This window comes from Notechis scutatus, chromosome 4, assembly GCF_049901735.1.
Source record: "Notechis scutatus isolate UNSWTSFEM ecotype Mainland chromosome 4, rNotScu1.2, whole genome shotgun sequence".
NCBI classification, from domain to species: Eukaryota; Metazoa; Chordata; class Lepidosauria; order Squamata; family Elapidae; genus Notechis; species Notechis scutatus.
This window is the reverse complement of record NC_142012.1, coordinates 4,010,637-4,016,636: the sequence shown is the minus strand read 5'-3', so window position 1 is coordinate 4,016,636 and position 6,000 is coordinate 4,010,637.

Here is a 6,000-nt window from a genome sequence, read left to right as displayed (position 1 = left end):
CAGAATAACATAGTTGGAAGGTATTTTGGAGGTCTTCTAGTCCAACCCCCTGCTTAGGTAGGGAATCCTACACCACTTCAGAAAATGGTTGTCTAATCTCTTCCTAAAAACTTCCGGTGTTGGAGCATCCACAACTTCTGGAGGCAAGTTGTTCCACTGGTTAATTGTGCTCACTTGTCAGGAAATTCCTCCTTTGTTTTAGGTTGTTTCTCTCCTTGATGAGTTTCCACCCATTGCTTCTCATTCTGCCTTCAGGTGCTTTGGAGAAGAGGTTGACTATCAGGGTCCACATGAATCTCTGGTCATCAGTAGTTCAAAGTTGGTGGAGCCAATTGTTTGCTCGCTAGCTTCAACCATTGTTCCCCTCTGCCTTCCTCGCCATCTTTTCAGCCCTTCTAGAGCTTATGCCTAAATTAATGCAGCTGAAAAACAACAACAACAATAAAAACCCTCTTCCTTGCTTTATGCAGAAATATTGCTAGTCAAAAATGAAGGATTTGAATTTTATTAGGTTTGAATTATAGTGTCTCCATTTCAGGGAACTCTTTAAAGTTCTCCTAACTACGATTCGCATAATGCATACATTTGGCTTAAAATAAAAAAGTAAATTTTATATTGTTTTCTGACCATAATAACTTTGTTAATAAAACAAGGAGAAAGAGGAATGAATGATGCCAGGCCCTGAATCTTGTACAAGGTCTGTCATTTTTCAGTTGAAGGGAACGTGTTTTAACAACCGCTATATACAACGCACATAACTGTGCTGTCCCTCATTATAAATTTATCTCCCTTCCCACACATTCCCAATATTATCTCATGTTTCCTTCCTCTAAATTATTCACATCTGACATGTACGACTGTGAAGGAGGTGCACCCAGCGCATCATTTATCCTGCAGTTAGGGTGCCCTTGCTGGCTTCATTTTGTCTCCTTCCATAATTATTCTGTGCCTGTCCCATTTCTAGGTTAAATGCTAACGAATGTAGAGTTGCATTGGCATCATTTTGAAAAGGAATCCACTCCCCTTCCTGCCCCCCCCCCCCCATTATGGCTGTTTGTGGCTGTAGTTTGTTTTGGAAACTTAATAAAGGTATTTGAAGAGAAGGAGGAGAAAGGGAAGGGAAGAGGGAAAAGGAGAAAGGGAAGAGAGGGAAGGGAAGGGAAAGTGTCTATGGAGATTCTCAGTCATCCAGGTGCTGGTTGTCCCAACCATTCTCAACATGGTTGCCATTTCTGATCCTAGAAGGTCTCTTCGTCCTTTTCCAGGACCCAGAATCTCCCATCTAACGACTCACAAACCGACTTATTAGTTTGATTGGTGAAGGACCAAGCTGGAAACCAGGAGAAAGTGAGTTCTAGCCTCACCTTAGGCATGAAAGCTGATTGGGTGACTTTGGGCCAATCCCCAGGAGATGGTGAGTTCTAGTCCCGCCTCAGGCGTGAAAGGCAGCCGGGTGACTTTGCTTCAGCCTTTCTCCCTCAAGCCGATCCACCTCACAGGGTTGTTGTAGGAGAAGGAAGGAACGTTAGGTAAGTTTTCTGCTTTGAGTCAGTTATGGAATAATAAAGGTGAGACAAAGTCTCATAATAATAAATGGGAGAAAGTTCACGCAGAGGGTTAAGAAGTAATCAAAAAGGAAAACATCAAGAATAACAGAATTGAAGTGGCGCAGAAATTAGTTGGCGCTTTTTTATTGTTGTTGCTCAAAAAAAAAGGCACCATAAACTGCCTCTGCACGGCACACATATTTGTCTATAGTTTCCATGCCATAAATTTTATGGGGCCTTCAGTGAATTATGTTTTCTGCCTTTGTGGAAGCTGCCTCCGATGCAGAATTGGCACCTACTAAATGTGGGAGGCCTTGGAAGGGAATGTCTTGTAAATAAGTCGCTGAGTCTCTCCGGAAGCTTTTAAAAGTCAGGACTGGAGTGGAAAAATAAACTGTTTTGGTTGGAACTGGATCTGCCCTTATTATTATGTTTTACGTTGGTTTCTTGTTCTAATGGGATCCAGTGGCCTCTTCGTCCTCCTGATCTAATCAGGGACATCGCAGCTTCCGATCTGACTCCAGAAATAACCTGAATTATTTTTCAGTTGGGTTGGGAGATCAGCTGATTTTCAAAGGTGATTTACAATCCTTATTTACAAGAGGTACCCCATTACTAAATTAATGCAGCTATGATGGGCTTCAAGATTGTTGTTGTTGTTGTTAGTTGCGTAGTCGTGTCCGACCCATCGCGACCCCATGGACAACGTTCCTCCAAGCCTTCCTGTCCTCTTCCATCTTCTGGAGTCCATTGAAGCTCACGCCGTCTGCTTCAGGGGCTCCCTCCGGCCCCCTCCTTCTCTGCCACCCTCTTCGTCTTCTTCTTTTGCCCTCCATCATTCCCAGCATTCGGCTCTTCTTCTCCAGGGAGTCCTTCTTCCTTCTCATGAGGTGGCCAAAGACTTTGAGTTTCCTCTTCAGGATCTGGCCTTCTAAAGAGCAGTCGGGGTGGATCTCCTCTGGGACTGACCGGTTGGATCGCCTTGCAATCCAAGGGACTCGCCGGAGTCTCCTCCTCCAGCCCCAGAGTTCAAAGGCCTCCATTCTTTGATGCTCAACCTTCCTTAGGGTCCAACATTCATAGTAACACATTGCCACTGGGAAAGCCATAGCCTTGACTCTATACACTTATGTTGGCAGGGTGACGTCTCTGCCTTTTAGTATGCTGTCTAGATTTGCCATTGCTTTCCTTCCCAGGAGCAAGCATCTTTTAATTTCTTGGCCGCAGTCCCCATCTGCAGTGATCTTGGAGCCCAGAAAAAATAAAATCTGTCACTACTTCAATTTCTTCCCCGTCTATTTGTCAGGAATTGAGAGGGCCGGATGCCATGATCTTAGTTTCCTTAATGTTGAGTTTCAAGCCAACTTTTGCACTCTCCTCTTTCGAGATACTCTCATTTAAATGAATCTGACTTGATAGTTTGCTGGTCTGGAAGCTTCCAGCCTGGAGCTATTACCAAATTCATAGAGGCACTGATTTCAATTTACATTAGGAGTTGTGTTACTTGTGCTTCATCAACACAACAGGACCTGTCATGGAAGTACAGTATCATATCACAGAGTTTAATGGAAGCCTTCAGCTGCATAGAAAATCCAATTTCATTCTTCAGACGTTCTGTTTCATAACTTTTATTCATATTAAAGATAATCCTCAATTTATGACCATTGATTTCTCCATTGTGCAAATTTACATTTTATTTATTTATGTATATCCCCACCTTCATTGTTTTTTACAAATAATTCAAGGCAGAGAACATATCCAACATATTTTCCTCTTTCTATTTTCCCCACAACACCAACCCTGTGAAGTGAGTTGGGCTGACAGAGAGGGACCGGCCCAAAGTCACCCAGCCAGCTTTCATGCCTAAGGCAGGACTAGAACTCACCATCACTGGTGATTGGCCCTGGTGTTAATTGGGTTGAGGTATACAAGAAGTGCTTGCTAAAATAAGAACAAGGGATGAGATCCAAACGAACATGGAGTAAATAGAAACTGAGAAATCTATATGGAAGAACCTCATTGAGGTGAATTGGTCACACAGAAACAATGAGATTGTAAAATTGGTAAATTAAGGAAGAGAAAAAGAAGTTTGAGAAAGTCATAGCTGGATGGACAGGGCTGAAGAGGTGGAAGAAGTTTTTATTTTTATTTTATTTGGTTTGTCAATTGCTTACAAGATAACAGGTATAAGAATAAACATGGTTATGAATACATGAAATGGATACATATAAGAAAAGTAAAAAGAAACAATAGGACAGGGACGGTAGGCACGTTGGTGCGCTTATGCACGCCCCCTACAGACCTCTTAGGAAAGGGGTGAGGTCAATAGTAGACAGTCTGAGGTTAAAGTTTTTGGGGTTTGGGGAAGAAACCACAGAGTCAGGTAGAGGATTCCAGACATTGACCACTCTATTGCTGAAGTCGTATTTCCTGCAATCAAGTTTGGTGTGATTAACCTTGAGTTTGTATCTAAGTGAAAAATTTAGGCAACAAAAGTGATGACCCAGGTTGGGATACAAAATAAACAGTCACAAAAACAAGTAAAGCCCTTGTTATTCCTTCACTTTGCTTCAAAGCTCCAAATATCCTTGACTGGAGACAAAAAATTCCCCCACAAGCAGTTACGGAAAGGAGGAAATGCCGTTTAAACTAAAAATGCCTATAAATTATAAATAGCAAAAACAACACAAACCACACTGAAGCAGTTAAGGGAACCAGGCAAGATAAGGGCTTGAAGACGTCCACAGATATCGGAACACACACTGGGAAGGCTGCCAAACTCAGAGAGGAACGACAGACGAGAGATATTTCCACGCTTTGTTTCCAGCACTGGCCCATACGCATGTCCATCCTTTTAAACAGTCCTCACAGCTGCAGCCCATGAAGGGGATCAGGGCCCCTTCCTCCCCCATAGACCACGCCATTCCCGTTTCTCCCTTATCCTCTCCTCCCTGTGTGCCCTAGGATGCAGAGGGGATGGGCCTGGTTCTTCCTCTGACTGCCCAGCCAGCTCTGCCCTTCCCCAGCCTCCTCCACAACCTCCAGAGCCACACCTCCACTCCCTGTCGGCTGTTGCTCCTCTCCCTTGGAGTCAGTCTCCAATGGGGCATGACACCCTCATAGCTGGGGCAAGATTATTTGAAGGACTGTCTCTCCCCTATTCCACCCACTAGTCCACCATGATGGGAAGGCAGGGCATGCTGTGGGTCCTGTTGATTAAGGGTTATCATCTGGTGAGATCACGAAAAAGGGCTTTCTTAGTGGTGGCTCCTTTTTTATGGAAGATCATTTCCCCCGAGGGAGTGGTTGGCACCCACTCCGCTGCTTCTCCAAAAGGCCCTCAAGACCAGTCTGGGGGCCACAGGTGGAAATGGGGTGGACCAAGCAGCTGATCTGATTGCGCTGCTGCTGCCATGGAGGGTGTGGTGGGTTGTTGTTTTTTTAACAGTTTTGTGATATGATGGGTTCTTTTATTTTAAAAAAAAAACTGTTCTAAGCCATCCAGAGTCACCCCTGTGTGAGTTGGGTGGCTATTTTTTTATTTGTTTTTCCTTACTATTAAATTTGTGTGCCACTCATCTCGTCTAAAATGACTCGATACACTTGTTAAAGAATAAGGGAATGAATGAATGAACGATAAAAGGAACTCCTGAAGGGATGAATGGACAGAAGTGATAGAAGAAGGACGGGTAAGTAATCTTTGATTTACAACAGTTTATTTAGTGACCATTCGAAGTTACAATGGCAATGAAAAAAGTGACTGATGGCCATTAATTCACACTTACAACCATTGCAGTATCCCCCATGGCCATGCGATCAAAATTCAGACACTTGGCAACTGGCTCACACTTATGACGGTTGCAGTGTTTCCCGGGGTCCCGTGATCCCCTTTTGCGACCTTCTGACAAGCAAAGTCAATGGGGGGAGCCGGATTCACTTAACAACCGTGTCACTAACTGAACAGCTGCAGGGATTCACTTTGGCAAGAAAAGTCATGAAATGGGGCAAAATTCATTTAACAAATGTTTCCCTTAGCAACAGAAATGCTGGGCTCAGTTGTGGTCGTAAGTTGAGACCCACTTATATATCAATGGAGTGACAGAAGCTGAAGTAGTTTGCAAGGAGAGAAGGAGGCCATGAATCATGTGGATGCAAACTAGAATGTGTTAAAGTTTCCCTAATAATAAAGACTTAGTTTTGTTTCCCCCCCTGTTTTTAATGTCTTTGGCTTACTGTTTCTTTTTCTGCACTATAACCCTCCCAAAAAATAAGTAATGGAGTTACACATAAATTCTCTGGCTGAAAATTTAATTTTAGCTGTCCACAGCTTGCCACTTGCCTTCCTTCCTGCTTCCTGCTGGTACTTCTGTCAAGTCCTGGTTTTTGTTTTTTCCAGTGTGTTTTGATGTTCTACTAGTGTTAAACAAATAACTACAGGTGTTCTAATTGAGAG